This window comes from Muntiacus reevesi, chromosome X (assembly GCF_963930625.1).
Source record: "Muntiacus reevesi chromosome X, mMunRee1.1, whole genome shotgun sequence".
In the NCBI taxonomy this organism is placed as follows: Eukaryota; Metazoa; Chordata; class Mammalia; order Artiodactyla; family Cervidae; genus Muntiacus; species Muntiacus reevesi.
In genome coordinates this window covers 16,376,934-16,395,108 of record NC_089271.1, presented here as the reverse complement: position 1 = coordinate 16,395,108, position 18,175 = coordinate 16,376,934, and the positions used below count along the sequence as shown (strand labels likewise).

General features: G+C 40.8%; 1 protein-coding gene, 1 non-coding gene and 1 pseudogene across 4 annotated transcripts in view; 2 read left to right on the top strand and 1 right to left on the bottom strand.

Annotated features, from left to right (window-relative positions):
- Positions 1-17,107, bottom strand: part of CDKL5 (cyclin dependent kinase like 5) — a 171,481-nt gene extending 154,374 nt beyond the window's left edge. For 2 of the 3 annotated variants that reach the window (XM_065915343.1, XM_065915345.1), the window contains exon 1: positions 17,042-17,107. The gene's annotated coding sequence lies outside the window, so the exon portion shown is untranslated. Of the gene's footprint in view, positions 1-4,130; positions 4,321-17,041 lie in introns of all 3 variants that reach the window. The other variant, XM_065915344.1, reaches the window with a different exon arrangement.
- LOC136155017 (U6 spliceosomal RNA) lies at positions 2,398-2,504 on the top strand. Its single transcript, XR_010660688.1, has one exon. It is a non-coding gene; the product is annotated as a U6 spliceosomal RNA (small nuclear RNA).
- On the top strand, positions 3,881-4,631 carry LOC136153466 (large ribosomal subunit protein uL30 pseudogene; annotated as a pseudogene).
- Positions 17,108-18,175: the final 1,068 nt, after the last annotated feature.

Here is an 18,175-nt window from a genome sequence, read left to right as displayed (position 1 = left end):
GAGGAAGAATAACTCATGAAAAAAGACTGCCAAAGCAGCAGCACTGAAGCTGAAGGTGCCAGCCAAGGAGCTGACCTCAAACAGCAGGAGCACCTCATCCTCAGAGACAGGGCAAGGGGCAGCTCTGGAGAGAGAGGGGCTGATAAATTTGCAGATGGTGCCAGAAACTGGAGAAAATCAGCCAGAAGGCCCTCAATATTCTCAACTGAGTGGAGATAAGGCTGTGTGCTGAGTATGCATGGTGATGATTTAGTGGTAGGCTTGAGAACAGTGGTTAAGGTTTGTAAAAATTAACAGGGACCAGTCCTGGCAGGTCACCCCAGAGAAAACTAATACTCTGCTCTCTCCCTGAGAATGTTAAAATGCATTTCCCCACAGAAATCACCTAACTACTGATTACAATACCAAAGAGCTCACAAGACTATACAAATTTCAATGCATCATGGAAAGACTAGACTCCTGAAGGTATCTGGGAAACTAACCCATTTTTTTTAAATTAACATAGTTCCTATCAGATAACAGGAACTGTGTTCAACATAACTGACATCTAAATGAACTTTCCATAAATTATCTGTTCAAGTTAGAGGATGCCTGTGGTGGTTGCAACTAATTCCTGGTTCTTAAAAGGATGAACTACTTTCTGATCTATAGCTAGAACAGTTGAATAGCAAGGAGTGCCTGCAAAGACAAGGGCTTGTTAAATGAGATTCTTCAAAGGACAACAGGACAAAGACCTGCTCACTTCTACCCTCTAAACCAAGGACTGCAAACTCAACGAATATGATACCAGGAAACTGGAGATATCTCAAGTCTGTGCATGAGAAAAAAGTTGGAAATGAAGCACCAACATAAAGCTATGAAATATCAAATGAAGGGTTGCCTTGGATAAATAAAAGCTACACAGAGCAACCGAGAGCTGGGTGTAAGAGTGAGCAAAGCAAAATGGAAAACCTAAGTCTTTCCTCTACCACAGATATGAAGTCCAAATTCACATCCTTCTCCAGATGTCAGAAACCCATCATATGAGAAGAGATCAAAAACTCTCCAGGAGCAGTGAACCCAAAGGGTCCCATCAAGACAAACAAAAACTATCCAAAGGAGCATCCCACAATGCCCAAATTGTCAAATGTTGTGAACCACACAAAGAAATAAGCAAAACTTGGAGGGGAGACAAATGGGAGATTTCATTCCTCAAGAACTACAGCTCAGAAAATAATCCAAAGGAGACAAACATAACTATATTTTTAAATGTTCAAAGAAGACAAGAAAAAGTCCTGATGAAAATTAAGAAGCAGATTTGAAAGAAAACACAGAAACTTTTACATTTAAAAATATAGTCAAATGTTTTCAGTGAAAATTCTCAATAAATGTATTAACCAATAGACTGGACACAGCTAAACAGAAATTAGTGAATTGTAAGGTAGATGTCAAGAAATCACCCAGAAGTAAAAACAGAAAGTATAAAAGAAACTTTAAGGAACACAATGAAAAATTCCAACATATATCTCAATAAGGGTTTCAGAAGTGGAAAATGGAGAAGAAGCATTATTTTTAAAAATAATATCTATAATTTTTTTCCACAATTTAAGGTGTCATGAGTTTTCAGGTGTATACCAAATAAAAAACAGGATAAATGAAAACAAATCCACATCTAGAGATGCCACCAAGAAACTGCAAAAAAAATCAAATATAAGGAAAAAAAATCTTAAAGGCAGCCCAAGAGAAAAGATACTTAGCTACAAAGAAATTACACCTGAACTGACTAAAGGCTTCTCATTAATAAATAAGACTTATCAAAAGACAAGAAAATAACATTATTAATGTGCTAAGGGAATAACTGTCAACATAAATTCTGTACCCATCTCAACAATCATTCAAGAGAAAAAGTGAAGTAAAGACACTTGCAGAAACACCAAGAACGCCAAGTTTTCTACTAACAGGACTTTAGCAAAAGAACTACTTTAAGAACATTCTTTATAAGAAGAAACCTAAACCCAAAGGAAGAAATGGGGTGAATCAAGAATGGTGAGCAAAGAAATTTGGGAAACATATTGAGTAAATATTCACTATTTTACAGACTCAAGGTGGCTTCAACAAGGCAAAACCAAAGCATAAATAACTAAGACGGAAGAGAGGCGATGAGGGTTAAAAGGTAAGCCATACTAGAATCTCTGTCTTATTTGAGAAGACACGAATAATAATGAAGCTTTGACTTAGTTAAATGTACATGTAAAAATTTTAAGGGAAACCAAACTTCTGTCTTCCACCTTGGAATAGGAAAGCTGGAAGAACATAGCTGCCTGCTCTCACAATAAAAAAGAGCTGCACTAATTTCAAAGTCATGACTTTCTTGAAACCCATCACAAAACAACCAACTAGCTCAAAACTCTTCGGAGAGTGCTCACTTCGGCAGCACATATACTAAAATTGGAACGATACAGAGAAGATTAGCATGGCCCCTGCACAAGGATGACACGCAAATTCGTGAAGCGTTCCATATTTTTACTAAAACAAAACAAAACAAAAAAAAAATCTTCGGAGAGAGAGACAGGCCCTACAAGGAGAGAGGAGACAACCTTGGGCTCACTTGGGGTAGACTCCGAGTGGTCACTGATAAGAGGAATTCAGCTAGAATCAACAGCAGATTGATAAAAAGCCTGATGAGGCATGCTGAAGGAACAGTGTGAAACCAGTGGAGGTCACAGAAAATGGGGAGACCCCAGTCTTCTGCAAGATCTTCCCCCACCAACCCCTCCCCCCCAGCATTCCGGAAAGAGCCCTTTGCGATGTGCCCATTGAGGAGTGCCCCTTGTGATGCAGCCTTGGGGGAAGGGAAATGCAGCAGCACCTCAGGAACAACATGTCCACCCAGATCCTTCCCTCGCACCTCCACTAGGGAAGAAAAACCTTCACTTGTGAAAGTAAGTTCCCTACAGACGAATCTTCAAGTTTCCTGCTTTCAAAGATGCGAACGTGTGTTCCATCACCATCGGGCATGAGTGAAAGCTGCAGCTCGCCCTCCGTCTCCTATTGCTGACGATCCCTCAGCTCTACCATCTCCCACCTCCTCTCCCTCCTCCGGTCAGGAACTCCTCCTGTGTTCACTCGATGCCAGACTCTGTATCCCAGCTGTTGCACTGTACTACTGTGCTCTTCAAGGTACTATCCTGAAAGATTTTAAATATTTTCTTTACTTTTTGTGCTTGCTTGTTTTTTATGTATTATTTGTGTGAAAAGTATTATAAACCTATTACAGTATGGTACTATGAAGCCGATTGTGTTAGCTGGGTACCTAGGCTAACTCTGTTGGACTTATGAACAAATTGGACTTACGAACATGCTCTCAGAATGTATGCAGGGGATTTACTGTCAGTGCTTCTGTCAAAGCACTGGTTAAAACTTGCTGCAACTGAGGGAAGGGGTAGACACCCTGGGAGAAGGGCAGGACTATACACTGAGCCCACATAATAGCTAGGGGAAGGGCACGTCCTTGGGACAGTGCTGCAAGCCCAAGTCTGAGGTTTAATCAGAACAAAAGACCACATCCCACCACCACTCCCCACCTCTAAGTTAACCTACTTCCAATAACAAGTAAACAGCAGAATACTACCAGCAGAGGGACCAGGGAAGATCAAGAGCATGTAAGGAAACCCAAGTCACAGTCCTGAAGTAAGACCTGACACGATAAAATAAACCAACCCCCACCCTAATCACAAACTAAGAATATGAAGCCTGAAGCACAATAACAACCAAACTTAAAACAAGTTCAACTCCAAACTAGACAAACTCAAATCCCTGAGCCAAAGGCCTCACACGAGGAAAGATGAGCCTGTTTACAGACACAAAAATTCTGCACTTTAGCTCTTTTCGAGCTAGAAATATGGAGGGTGCAGAAGAGAAGGGAAAAAAAGGTTCCTGCTGTGCCAAAACTCTTAAGAAAAAGCGAAAAAATTTCGCAGAGCTTAAGTACAAGTATCTGAGAAAGAAGTATGCCCAGAAGATGCTTTGAAAGGCAAGGAGGAAGCTTATTTATGAAAAAGCTGAGCACCATCACAAGGAATACAGGCAGATGTACAGAACTGAGATTCCAATGGCTAGGATGATAAGAAAAGTCATCAGCTTCTACATACCCGTGGAATCCAACTGGCATTTGTCACCAGGATCAGAGGTATCAATGGTGTGAGCCCAAAGGTCCAGAAGGTGTGGCAGCTTCTTTGCCACCATCAGATCTTCAGTGGCGCCTGTGTGAAGCTCAACATGGCTTCAATTAACATGCTGAGGACTGTGGAACCATATGTTGCGTAGGAGGGGTACCCAAACCTGAAGTAAGTAAATGAATTGATCAACAAGCATGGTTATGACAAAATCAACAAAAATTAAATTGCCCTGACAGATAATGCACTGACTGCTCAATCTCTTGGTAAATATGGCATCATCTGCATGGAGGATCTGATCCACGAGATCTATACTGTTGAAAATCATTTCAAAGAAGCAAACAACTTTCCGTGGCCCTTCAAATCATCTTCTCCATGAGGTGGAATGAAGAAAAAGATCAGCCATTTTGTAGAACGTAGAGATGCTGGCAACAGGGAAGGCCAGATCAATAGGCTATTATTAGAAGAATGAACTAAGGTATCTACCATAAGTATTTTTGTAATCTGGTCAGTTATTAAACAGTAATTGCTTTCTGAAACTGAAAAGAAAATTTTGTAGCTCAGTCTCCACTGTTCTACAAAATAAGTCAGGTTTACAATTAAAAAAAAAAACACAAGGCATAAGAAAAAGCAGAGGAAAAACAACACTCAGAAAAGACAAAGAGTATGTCAGAACTCAGAACGATACACAGAATCTGATGTTGTAAACACCTAGAATCCAAGTTAAAACACTATGAGTAACATGTTTAGAGCTCTAACCCAAAAGGAGAACATGCAAAATTGGACTGGTAACTCAGCAGATAAATAGAAACTATAAGAAAGAATAAAATGAAAGTGCTAAAAATTAAAAGTACAGTTGAGAGAAATTAAAAATGCCTTCAATGGGCTCATTAGGAAACTTAACTGAGCCAGGGAAAAAATCAGTGAAGTTGAAGATATGTCAGTAGAAACTACCCCACCCAAAAACACTGAGAGAAAAGAGAGTGAAGAACAGAACAAACAGGACTTTCAAGAGGTGTGCAACATAGGTTCTAATATAACTGGAATCAGAAAAAGAAGAATGTGACAAAAATTTGCAGAAACAATGGCTGAAAATATTCCAAAGTTAATATAAGACATGGAACACAAATCCCTAACACAATTCTCTTGCCAGGAGAAGTATCAAAAACCTCAGATATACAGATGATACCATTTTAATGGCAGAAAGTGAGGAGGAACTAAAAAGCCTCTTGATGAAGGGGAAAGAAGAGAGTGAAAAAGCTGGCTTACAACTCAGTATTCAAAAAACTAAGATCATGGCATCCAGTCCCTACACTTCATGGCAAACAGATGGGGAAAAAGTGGAAACAGTGACAGATTTTATTTTCTTGGGCTCCAAAATCACTGCAGACAGTCAATGCAGCCATGAAATTAAAAGACACTTGCTCCTTGGAAGGAAAGCCTTGACAAACCTAGACAGCATATTAAAAAGCAGAGACATTACTTTGCCAACAAAGGTTTGTCTAGTCAAAGCTATGGTTTTTCCAGTGGTCATGTATGGATGTGAGAGTTGGACTGTGAAGAATGTTGAGCGCCAAAGAATTGATGCTTTTGAACTGTGGTTCTGGAGAAGACTCTTGAGAGTCCTTTGGACAGCAAGGAGATCCAACTAGTCACTCCTAAAGGAAATCAATTCTGAATATTCACTGGAAGGACTGATGCTGAAGCTCCAATACTCTGGCCACCTGATGAAAAGAGCTGACTCATTGGAAAAGACCTGATGCTGGGAAAGATTGAAGGCAAGAGGCGAATCGGGCAACAGAGGATGAGATGGTTGGATGGCATCACTGACTCAATGGAGATGAGTCTGAGTCGACTCTGGGAGACAGTGAAGGACAGGGAAGCCTGGTGTGCTACAGTCCATGGGGTCACAAAGAGTCAGATATGACTTAGTGACTGAACAACAAAACAACACAAGAACAAAAACAACACAAATTCTAGATGATCAGAGAATAGTAAGATAAAAACAAGCAAAAAAATTATTGTCACCACCGAGTACCAATACCACTGAGACTGAATTCCATTAGCTCTGCCACCACCGAGCACCTTTGTCAACACGATCACCAGGTCAGCAATTCAACTATACACATGATGGCTATCTCACAATGCTCAACTCTACATACAAGTCTCACTCTGTGTTAACGACTGGTCAAGCCTAGGTTACAAGCTTGTACCACAGCTGTAAAAGAGACTGGAGATGAGTTTTCTTGGGAATGTGGGACCTATAATATGAAAAATTATCAAAATGTAGAGAGGATATTTAAAAGTCCACTGTGTGTATGTTAGTCACTCAGTCATGTCTGACTCATTGCGACCCCATGGATTGTAGACTGCCAGACTCCTCCATCCATGGAAATCTCCAGGCAAGAATACTGGAGTGAGTAGCCATTCCCTTCTCCAAGGGATCTTGCGAACCCAGAGATCAAACCTGAGTCTCCTACATTGCAGGCAGATTCTTTACCATCTGAGCTATGACATGTTAAAAAGAAAATAAATTAATAATTTTTTTTAAAACTTTCCACCTAACTAACCAACACTTATTGTATGGCAGATCCTTCGGTGAAGTCATTGCATCCTAGAGACTTTCTATAAGACAAATATTTTATTTTAAAGTGGTACCACATTGAAAACCAGTGTCCCAATCTGAGGAACCTAAGAAGTAATGGGGGAGTGGGGTGAAGCTACATAATAAAATAAGCAAACATCTTCACTGAATGTTGGTTTTGCTTAACGTTAAGTAAGGTACAATGCAGATATATACAAACATACAATGCACACACAGGTTTATTATGGAACAGAACTCAACACTTCTATGAATTCATACAACAAATCATGAAAAAATTTAAAGAAATGTCATTCTTACAGTTGTCAACTCTTGCTTCCCCTTCATCTACCGTACTGTAAATGATGACAGAAGTTTGAGGAGTCCCACAGAGGGAGCCATTAGCACTTAGTTATACACCAACACAGATCCAATTATAACAGTTACATTTGAGACGAGTGACTAGACTACAGGACAAGCACATCTACAGGGTGAGCAGAGAGGAAAGTCCACTAGACAGGTACCTGACAGAGAAACCACTGAACAAGGAAGCAAGCACTGACGGGAAGAGATGGGGGGTAGAAAAAGAAACAAATTTCATAAGAGAAATATTTACTGAGCACTTCCTCTGTGCCAGGCAATGCACTAGATGCTGAGGTGACAACAGGCAACACTTCATGCCTCCAGGGAGCCTACATGTAGAAAACCGATACCATCTGCTTATCCATTTTACCAAAGGCCCAGCCCTATTTAAACGCCAGCTTTAGTATTTCCTATGTATACTCTCAGGCGAAAGGGGAAATGAACAGAAAAAAGGCCACAAAGAAAGAAAACTAAGATCCTGGGATGTAGCTGGGGTCAAAGCTTCAAAGCAAGGCATGCAATATATAAATCAACGTCATTTCTTGCTATTCACCCAGCTTTATCTGCTTTTCTCAGATCCGTGTCTTTGAATACATGGTCTACTAGGATATCCCTTCCCTCCACATGGCATTCTGGGCCTCCTCTAAGACTCTTCACAAATACACAGGAGTCATTACCTTTCTCAGTTCCCTTAGTCTGCATTAAACACACCTCTTCTGGCCTAGACTAACAGCACCCTGTGTTTCCCCATCTAAATGGGCATATCACTCTGTTCTTAAAACTCCATAAAAGGAGGAGCTCTGTTCTTAAAACTCCATAAAAACTCCATAAAAGGGCACAACACCACAGCCTGGCTTTGTATTTCCAGCACTTACCATGACGCTGATACCCTTTCAGTTGCCTACACAGTGATACCAAGATACCCAAACCATCACCGTATCGTAAAGGCAGCCAAAGAAAGACATGTATGGCCTTCTTTTACCAGCCGTGCAGAGAGGGACAAGCTGGAAAGCACAACTCCAAACCAAGGGCAGTCACTGTGGATGGCAAAGAAACCAGCAGCACGAAAACATCAAACTCTAAAATGACGCAACTCTTTCAAAAGAAATGTCCTGAGCTGGATAGGAAGTGAAAATAGTTATGACACAAAGCCACTGTAAACTCTTCATTCAGGTTACCAGCATGAGGGGGGAAAAAAAATCAACAAGGAAAGAATACAGAGCAGGTATAAAATGATTCAGAAAGGCCAAAGTGAGCTACGTTACAGACTGCATCACAATGTAGATTTCAAAGGAAATATCTGGAGGAGGAGGTGATGCTGTGGTTATTCTGTGCATCCATGAAGGGGAAGTGCACAATGGCATTGTATACTGTCACAAACTAACCTCTTTACACCAAGGAAGCCCTGGATGAATGCCTGTTCAGTCATCAAGGCAAGGAAAATTTAGCATAGTTGAAGATTTCCAAAAATAAGCCGAGCATGTAGGGATACATATTGTAGAAGGAGAAAGAAACAAATCAGGATATATAAAATAAAATCTGTGGAGCACTTTTATACATATAAGCTCACTTGAAAATAAGAAGCTCAACAAAGATCAGTTAAATATCAAAGATGGCAAAGCCGCAGAATGTGAATCAGATTTGAAAATGATACTCCTGCTAAAGATTAGTGCTTCTAAATATTATTAATAAAATTCTCTAAAAACACTGGAAGTGCTCGAATCAGATTTCCTTGAATATGAAATAGCATAAGTGCTGAAAAATATGAAACTAGACATAAAACATTGTATTTGAGGAAAGAAAAGAACAAAGCAAATTTAATGTTGATATTTAGCAAAATGTTTCATTAAAATCTTGAGTAGATTAAAGATGTCTGGGGGAAAAAAACAGCAGAGTCTTAAGTTTAAATATGGAAGAGAGCTAAAACTGTTAGAAAAAAATTTTAACTCAGTTATAAATAGAAATGACATTCCTATATAAGGTTAACAGACTGGTGAAGGATAAAAGAAAAGGGGGAGCCTTTAGAAAACTGAAGGTAATTTTTATAAAAACAATGAAAAGAGATCACAGATGACGATGGAAGAAAGCAGCTGCAAAATTTTTTAAAGAGATGAGGAAAGAATATTTTACCTTGTAGCAATTATGACCTTTTTGGTAAATCATCAAGGTTCCATTGAGCTAAAACTCTTGTTTTTTGTGGCATTTCATTTCGTGTCACATCCCTACTTAAAACCTTCAATAGCTTCCCAGGAGGTTTAGGACAAGTTCAAACACCCAGCAGATGGCCTACTAAGCCTTTTCAAAACCGGGCCCCTGTCTACTTCTGCGTCATCACCTGCTTCTCTACTTTCCAGCCATTCTGGATTTCTTTCAGTTCTTTAAAAGGTTCAGTTTTTCAAAAGCCTCTAGCTCTCACCTTGCCTGAGGGCATTTGCACTTTCTGCCAGGAAAACTTAGTTCCTAAACTAAACCATGCCCTTCTCATCCTTCAGGTCCCACTTAATGTTACCTCTTCACCATGGCCTTCCTACCTGCTCCCCACAAGGCAGATCCCCCTAACCTGCAAGTGCCTGGTACTTCTCCTCTGCCTCCATTTCAAGTTCATAGAGTCTTTGAGGACCTACTTCCCTTTGATGCATCACTCTATCACAGTTTGGTATACAGTAGATACTCATTAAATGAAGTATCTAAATGAAGGGCAGATTCTCAGGATATAGGACAGGTCACCTTAGAAAGAAATAATAAATTACAAAACACCAATTTGCACAAAATTAGCTTTTGTTCTACCTCAACTATTTGACATTATTAACAATTAAAATAAAATTTTTTTCTTTTCCTTTGCAATGCTAATCTCAAATTTTAATGGCAATATTACCAGCAAAAATTGCTGTTGTCGTTCAGTTGCTAAGTCATGTCCGACCCTTTGTGACCCCATGAACTGCAGCATGCCAGGCTTCCCTGTCTCTCACTGTCTCCTGGAGTTTGCTCAAACTCATGTCCATTGAGTCGGTGATACCATCCAACCATCTCATCCTCTGTGTCCCCCTTCTCTTTCTGCCTTCAATCTTTTCCAAACATCCCACTGTGTGTGCATGCTCAATTATGTCCAATTCTTTTGCAACCCCATAGACTGTAGCCCTGCAGGCACCTCTGTCCATGGGATTTCCCAGGTAAGAATACTAGAGTGGGTTGCCATTTCCTTCTCCAGGGAATCTTCCCAACCCAGGGATCAAACCCGCATCTCTTGCACTACAGGTAGATCCTTTACCACCGAGCCACCCAAACAAGCCCTAAAACATTCCACTAGTGACTGACAAAACCAGGGTAGGACATGTGGATAAATCCGAGGATATGTCATACCTGAACCAGCTTTCACAATCTCCCAAAGATTCTATTCATCAGAAAACTATCGTTTCTACTACTCTTGGCCAACATCAGCATAATGGGGCAAATCCAAGTCAGTAAGTTTTCTTCAACTGGTACTTATCACCTTTTTTAACTTGCTTTATCTTCCTCCCATGAGTGTGTGTTTGTGTGTACTTAATCTGATTATTATAATATGATTTTACAAGCTGCCAAGTACCTAATCTTTAGGCATAGTACAAAATCTAAAACTGAGATCTGAAACTGCAACTTATCTAAAATAATTTAAAGCAGTCTTAAACAAAAAAACAATAATGCATTCATCCATGTTGTGTTAACTAACTTCCAGAAACCAAAGTTGTTACTTTCAAAATCACTACTCTCCTCTAAATCAAATAGGTCAGAAAGCACTTTATTTGTTAATATTTGATATTAAGCCTTTTTCTTAGGAAAGAATGCAAAGTAACAACAGAATCCCACAATCATAGCAATTAAACAGGTGTTTTTTTTAAGTAAAATTATTTCAAGCCAATTATGATTGAATTTACAGTAAACTATTATTATCAGAGCAGTGCTGTGTCCTTTCTGTTTGTTATTAAAAATCCAGACACAACCCACCACACAAAGAAGTACTGATTTACCTGCCTGGCACTTGTAAGGGTCACTTTCCATACAGAAATGTTCATCTAAAAGCAATGAAAGTTTGTTTCCAAAACACTTTACCTACAACCAAACCACTGCATTCCCCTATCATGTGTACCTAAAAAATAACATCCCCAAGCTATCCTATCAGCAGTGTCCATCTACACGTGCAAAACAGGGAGCAAAGAGAGCACCGGGGAACCAAAGGGGTAGAATTCCACCCATCCAGTACAACTCGTTCCCAAGGGAGCTTTAATTCTTCTGGCTACCCTTGAGGGTAACTTTAAAAAACAACAACAACAAAAAATGATGCAGGCAGGGAAAAGCAGCTACTGTACCTTGCAGGTTAAGCTATTTCTAAATTCCTCAACAATCCAGTCTAAAGTAATGCAAAAAGTAGACAATGCGTTTGCATACCTGAATTTAATGAAGCCTGCTCTCCAGCATGCACTGTAGGCATGGATCTCTCAAGGGGGATTAGAGCTCAAACAATAAAATGAACAAGGTTATTGGCTTAAAATCAAGAAAAACAATTATTTTGTCCCTGGTCTTAAATCCTAAAGGAATTTTTTCTTGCCCAACGAAAATTATATTATTTTTACCTTGATTTCTTATTCCTGATTTCCAACATATCACTAAGAGCACTATATTTTATTTACTGGTTTAAAAAAGATCAAAACAGAATCAAATCAAAACCACAAAGACAAGATAATGGATGGCACTTGCAGTACTACCTTTTACATTCTTCTATGGATTATGTTTAGGCAAAACTTTTGAATATACAAAAAGTACTAAGAAATTGTAATACATGTAAGAAGATATATTTTAAAGACATATCTTTAAAAATCTACATGATTTAGTTTATCAGTGCCTGATGATAAAAGGATCTAGGTGGAAGCAAGTAAATAAGGTTAAAAAAATGCACGTTGGTGGGTGAGATCTTTCTGGGGTAATGGAAATGTTCCAAAATTGGATTGCAGTGATGGTTACACAACTCCATAAATCTAAAAAAAAAAAAAATCATTGAACAATACTCTTAAACTCTTAAAACATGAATTTTATGGTATATAAAATATACATTGCTAAAACTATTAAAAATGCATATTCAAAACCCATACTTGCTAAAGAAATTCACAACATTTCTGTGTAGGTTCCATCTTGGTAGAACAACTGTCCTTCCTGCTTTGGCTGAGGTGATTTCCAGCCCTGAGTTTCTACAATATTCATAGTTCCTTTCTAACTTTAATAACCAGCAAAAGTGATTCTCAACAATTACAGAATAAGATGTTAAGTAAGTCCCTTTCCTCCTTAACACGGACCTGTGAGGGTTCTTTTGAGCTAAGCAACTGTAGCTCTCTTAAGGATGGGTCTTGCTTACACACACACACACAATCATGAGGCTTTAACTAACAGAAAATTCTATTTTCAGGTAGAAAAATTTTTTTCAGACTCCAACTCCTACATATTGTTAAGCAACATCAATAACATATCTCTGTAGACTTCACCTCCAAATTTTATTTCACTGAAATCATTACAATTACAGAAGAGACACCTATCTGCAGATTGTAATGGCTGCCATTTTACTTCAAAAGTGTATCTATGGCTGATTCTTGTTGATGTCTGACAGGAGACAACAAAATTCTGTTAAGCAATTATTCAATTAAAAAATAAAGTGGCAAAAAAAAGTGTATCTAAACCACAAAACTGAATTCACAGAATAACTTCATAGCCTTTATTACGGTAGCAAATTTAATCAAAGTCAGTCAAAAGTTAAAATGGAACATGAATTATGTACAACCTTCATTTATGAGAAACAGAATTAACGACCCTCTGAGAAAAGTCTGAACTTGCAGTTGTCCTAATCCATCAGTGCCGATGGAGCTGAGTCCAGCCTCCCATGTGACTAAAGGTCAGAAAGCCTTGCCAATGTAACCTATGAACTCCAGGAAGCATATTTATACCTTGAGTAACCACCCCAGGAGCAGTAGGAGCTCAAAACATGTTTGGGAAATCGGATTCCTAAAGAGAAGAAGAAAGCATAGGTTTGAAGAGCGCACCTTCAAGTCAGACCGGTTTCAATGGAAGCTTTGCCTCAGCTGCTGACTAGCTGGGTAATCTGGGTAAAATATTTTCTCTCCCTCACCCATTTGGTCAAGTGTACCACAGGATATAAGAAAAACATCTACTTCATAGGAATGTTATGAGAACACACATACACACATATTAATATACCCATGCAAAAAAATTATTTGCCATAGTACCTAGTATTCAGTAAGGCTCAATAAACAGAATATTAGAATTTAATTATTATAAAGAAGACTGCCCAACAGAGAAACCACACCCCAAATTTGACCCTAATTAGAACTATCTCAAACACAAATGTTTCTAAGAGCTTAATTCAAAATGCTGACAATCAATTCCAAAGACCTGAAATGGGCTAAGTCCTTTAACCTAATGCATAAAAATAATTTTCTGTTAATTCCCAAATTGGAATTCTCTAAATGTTATCAGACTCTTCAGGTGGAAGGTCCTCACTCACAGCTTTCATTTCCCACTGATAGAATTGTACCCAAATTCACCCGGCAGTATTAAGAAGTAATTGTACAAAGGTGAATGAGAAATGAGGCCACATCTTTGACTAATCCACTCTTCCAAGCACTGCTCTATAGAAAGGAAACATTCTAGAAACAATCAAGAATTTAAATCCAAACACTAAAGTGATGCATCACCAAAAAAATAGTTCTAATGTTGAGTTTAAGACTGAAAGTAAATTGGAAAATCCTCCCAAACAAAAAAATATAATCTTTTAATTACATTATTTTCTCAAGTTGAATCATGTGACCCAACTGCTTCCATCATCAGATGTTAAAGAATTTGAGGTTCTGTCTCCATCAAGAAATTCGATGTTGCAAAAAATTAAAACTTTAGAATCTAAAATTCTAAATTTCAAGTTCTGAGTAAACAGTCTTTTCTATTTAAAAGTGACTTAATACTTCAAATTCTGCTATACTTCTACTAAAATTAACGGTTACCTAAAGGATTCCCCTCACATTTGGAATCTAAGCATGTGGATTCGTTTGTTCTTAGATGCCTTCTGCTATTATTTGACATCAATCTATTATACGATAAAGTCATACTGCCACACTAACAGCCAAAAATAAAATACTGATACTTTGTTAACATACTTGCTAATATCCATTAGAAATAAAGGAGATAATCACCAAAGTTATCAAGCTAAAAAGGGGGGGGAAAAGGTGAATTTTTAACAGACACACTGAAGAAGGCTTCTTTTCTCTGCTCACCTCCTTACAAATTCTTATAGCCATATTCTCAGATATACTGGAATTTTCTATCACAAAGTAAATTGAAACATAAATCATAATGAAAGGTTAAATTTCTGCAACAGAAGCCACTGTCATTTCCAACAATGCAACTATTGTTGAAAGAGTCTGTCGCAGATTCTTAGACACACACAGTGATGAAGCAAGGCTGGGTTGGGGCAGGGGGAGGCATACTTGAAGGGATTTCTCCACCTCTGTATTTCGGTTTACAATGTAACAATACCGCACCTTCAAAGTAGAAATACCAAGTAAAATCTGGTTCTCATTAAATGCAGCCTATCTGGAACAGAATATATCTGATTCGCAATCAGTCAACCTTCTATTACTCATCTATGCGAGATGGCCCTGCAATTTCCCTCAATGGGAGCCTTTTCTTTTAAAACCCCAGGGAATACTGTGGATGCCACACTCTGATTTAAATGACTCCTAGAAAATTACAATGAAAATAATGGCACCTTTAGCCCAGGGAACTTGCATAAGTAAAAAAATAAAAAAACCTGAGATAAAGGGGTAAAAAACCCCTACCAGAAGCCCCTCAATCAGGAATAAACTATAAGTCTGAGCAGGAGAAAAAACGAATCCTCTTTGGAGAAAGAAGGCTTATGTCTAATTATTTTTTTAATATACCAAATTTTTTTTTAAAAAAACTAGGCTCAGAAAACTTCCCAAATAAGCAAAATCAGAATACTGAAGTGCTTTCTATATATACATACATACACATCAAATAAATCCTTGCATTGATTAGGTTAGAAGGCCAGACAACTCAAAGGGAAGACTCTCCAACCCCTCTGAAATGGTAGATTATTTAACACTCGTGATTATTAACTTTATTCAGCATTCCTCTTTTGGAGCTCTATTATTTCCAAACCGAATTTTTTTCTCCTAATTAGGTTTCCTTGTACTTGTGAAATGCTCAGCATACACTGTGCTGGAAGCTTTAGTTCTACAGCTTCTCTCCTCTGGCTCCTTCCCCCCCTCACCCACCCCTCACCCGCCTGGAAAAAAAAAGATTTCCTTCCCAAATGTTCTCTTCTCTGCATTTGTCAACAGAAACACCCACTGGCGGTGTCAAACTGGTAATACTGCTGCAGGCTTCCTTACTCCCGATCCAGAGTCAACGGCCAAAAATGCTCAAACCTAAAATAGTACTTTTATTACAGAAATGTAAAAGATTGCTAAGGTACTCAACTATCATGTTCTCAAAAAGAGGCACATCTTTTTAAAAAAATTATTCTTAATGGACCCTAACTGTATTGTTAAATACATGATTATACTACCCCCCCTTCAACACTAAATATACAGGGACAAGTAAACATAGGTTCTTCACATTTTATGACACGTAAAGAAATTAAAAACAAATTTACATCTAAATGTCATTCACCTGTAATTTCGAATAGCCTCGATAAAGATGCTTTTTTTTTTTTAGTAACCCTACAGCAAGAGGAACAACCTGTAAATATTCCAGCAGATGTTACCTAAAAGGATAATTCTATTCTATACATATTGATATTTATGTCTGCTGTTTCGGTCAAATGCTCCTGGACAAATTAATCTGTGTAATCCTTTACATTAACTACATAAACCATTACATCCAAACAAACCTAATTCAGATGCATGGAAAGAAATTATTCCGTGTCTGCGATACTTTCTAAAATCAGCTTAAATTTCAATCAACAGAACACTGATCTGCAACTATTTAAATATCACAGCATCCGTCTAATCTCACTGTGGAGATACTAAGGTCAGGTTTTTCTTTTTCAGGCATCTGTGCTTTAATACTCAAGTGAAGCGAAAAACAAAACCCTCAAGGAAGATCTGCCTTTACGATGAAGACGTTCAGGTTATTTTTTCCCCCAACGTGGGCACAGAACATGTCAATGCGAGCAGAACCTGTTCGTGCTCGGAAATGGTTCCAAACCCCAGGATTTAAATTTCTATGAGGGTCCAAAGGGTACGAAGGTCTGGGAAAGGGCCAGTTTCTGCTTCTCCCCACTATGCTAGTCTTGAACTTCGTAACGACGCCTGAAACTTGTTCGGGGGAAGGTAGAGGAGCCGCGGGGCAGGCGGAGGGTCGCTCGCCCACCCTCGCAGGCAGCCAAGGTCAGCAGGGCCGGGGCCAAGCTCGCAGTCCCCGGCGGGTCCCGAACTCACACGGAACTCGAGAGGGGGGCTCCGGCATTCAGGCTCCTCCTCAGCGCCGGCGGGAAGGGGCTTCCCTCGCCGCAAGCCCGGGGGAGCGCGTGCCGCGGGGGCAACGGGGCGGGGATGCCGCAGACCGGCCGCTGAGAGGAGCCCCGCGGGGCGGCCTCGACCCGCCGCCCCTCCTCATACCCTCCCGTCTCCCTACACCCCAAAATACAGCCCTAGTCCCTCGTCGGGGAAGTCCTTCCAGCGGCGCAATGGGGCGCTGAGGAGGAACCACTCTAGACTGGGGTGCCCTCGCCGCGTCGCCCGGTTCGGAGAGGACCCGCGCCACCGCCCCTTCTCACGTCTGCCCGGGGGGACCGGGTGGGTCTCCTCTCTCAGAAGCTGGGTGAGCACGAGGCCGATGTGAGGACAAGGAGGCTTGGCGAGCGGGTGGCAACGAGACTACTCACCCCGCCGAGTCCCCCACCTCCAGTCGGGGACCCCACAGCTCCTGAGGCCGCCGTCACCGCTTTACCTTCCCCAGCGGCAGCGACAACTAATCGAAACCCTCGACCCCGCCCTCTCGCTCAGGCGACGCGCAGCCTAATTTGCTAACTGCCCCGCCCCAACCGTCCAATTCGGACCAATGGAGAAGCGCCTCAGATTCTGACAGATCCCTCCTCCGTCCCGCCCACTTCTGATTGGAACCAATAAGGAGCGAGCGCTCGTCCTCGGGCTCGGGCTCGTGCGCCCCGCCTGCGCGGCTCGTGCTCTGGTCCCCAAAGCAATAGACTGCTGGTTCCCTGTATAAGCTCGTCTGCGCGCGTATGCGCGCGCCGCGCCTCCTCGCGCGCCACGTTTGGTTGCCCCGCCAGGCCCTAGCAACCTGGGCTGAGCGGCTGGGAGGGGCGGGGCCGAGCCGCAAGCTGTCGACCGGAGCGGGGGGGGGGGGGGGGGAGATCGTGACTGAGAAAGGGGCGGCTGCGGGGGTGGGGGGCCGAGGAGGCCCGGGAATCCGCCTGTCACTGCGGAAAAACAAGGGGAATCCTGCCTGCAGCGCAGCTATCCTGGCCTCCCTCCGTAGGGACACGTGCGGGGGGAGGGAGGGATCGGAGAAGAGAGGGTAGAGCACATTTGGGGCGGAAACCAAGGCACTGCTTGGAAATAAAGGATGGAGGATGGCTTATCTCCGTTGTTGGTAAAAATCATATCGAAATCCATTGCTGCTGGTGCCCAACTGTTGCAGCTGCCCGTGCTCACACACACACATTCACACATACGCTCGTCCATCAGCCTGCGATCCCTTGGGTGATTTAGGTGCAAAGAACTAGTAGCCTGAGGATTCCTTCCACAGCAGCTGGATACATGCTAACGGCTGTTGCGGCAGCAGCAGCTAACCCACAGTTCTGCTTCGGTCCAGTGCTCAGCCACACAAGATTCCCCAGCCGGCATCAAAGCAATGAAGTCATCGCCCAACCAGTAGAAATGTAAAGATCTTAATACCTACTATGGATCAGGCTTCCAACAAGAATGAAGAGGTGATGACATGGAAGGAGATACATTTCCAGTGCCACTTCTTGAAATCTAAGACAAATAATACTTTT